General features: G+C 45.4%; 1 protein-coding gene across 1 annotated transcript in view; it reads left to right on the forward strand.

Moving 5' to 3' along the window:
* The window catches only part of cdh2 (cadherin 2, type 1, N-cadherin (neuronal)), a 59,994-nt gene that overhangs the window by 48,547 nt on the left and 10,274 nt on the right, over nucleotides 1–1,173 (forward strand). The gene's annotated exons all lie outside the window — the stretch shown is intronic.

Raw genomic sequence — 1,173 nt, forward strand, 5'->3', positions numbered from 1 at the left:
TGAAAGGACAGCCAGGAAAATTGCAGACTACAGGAACCACCTACGATTCAACCTGAGATGCCGACAACACAAACTTATTCCCAACAGCCTACACTTAGGCTCCACGGTAAAAGGACACAGAGCCGGAATAATCCTGGAGAAAGCACAACACCAGCTACTGAACGAGAGTGTGAGACAGATACACTTCACAATTGAAGCCCTGAACAAAGAAATGGACAACATACACCACAAACTAGAAACATATCTGCCCAGTACAGCACTGGGAAAGGTCATGGACTTCATCAAGAAAGCACAGCTATCTCAGCACAACAAGAGCAAAGAAAGACAGACCCGGAAATTCAAAAACCTACAGTCCAGAGCGAGCTGCACAAACAGAACAGGAGAATTGTCTTGGAGGAGAAAGGACAATAACCCCACAACACTTGAAACAGACAACAGATGGGTGAAAAACTTGTCAGATAGGGAACTCACCCAACCTGAGAAAGACGTTCTGGCCAAAGGATTAAACTTTGCCTTTACACCACAGCAACTACCGATAGTAGACCTCATCACAGCCACAGAATCAGCCATTAGGAAAAACAAATTAACAGAAACAGAAGCAGAACAGCTCAGACTAAAGGTATCTGCAGCCCTTTCTAATGCGAAGGCCCCCCCTTCCAACCTCACCATCCAAGAAAGGAAGGCTGTGACATCTCTGAGCAAGGATCAAAACATCACTATCCTACCTGCTGACAAAGGAAGATGCACGGTAGTCCTTAACATAGCGGACTACCAGAACAAAGTCAACACACTACTAATGGACACAAACACGTATGAGACACTGAGACGAGACCCAACCAGCGGATACAAGAAAAAGGCCATAGAACGTCTACAACAGCTACAGAAAGACAACACCATCACCCGTGAACAATATTACCGTTTGTACCCTGGAGAAGCCATTCCATGCATTTATGGACTACCCAAGATACACAAAGAAGGAGCCCCACTCAGGCCGATTATCAGCAGCATTAACTCGGTCACCTACAACATTGCCAAACGCATTTCCACCATCTTAGCTCCATTGGTGGGAAACACGCCTCACCACATCCAAAACTCTATTGACTTTGTAAACAAAGTTCGAGGACTAAAACTGGACCCAGATGAAACCATGGTATCCTATGACGTGACTTCTTT

This window comes from Micropterus dolomieu, linkage group LG06 (assembly GCF_021292245.1).
Source record: "Micropterus dolomieu isolate WLL.071019.BEF.003 ecotype Adirondacks linkage group LG06, ASM2129224v1, whole genome shotgun sequence".
Classification (NCBI taxonomy): Eukaryota; Metazoa; Chordata; class Actinopteri; order Centrarchiformes; family Centrarchidae; genus Micropterus; species Micropterus dolomieu.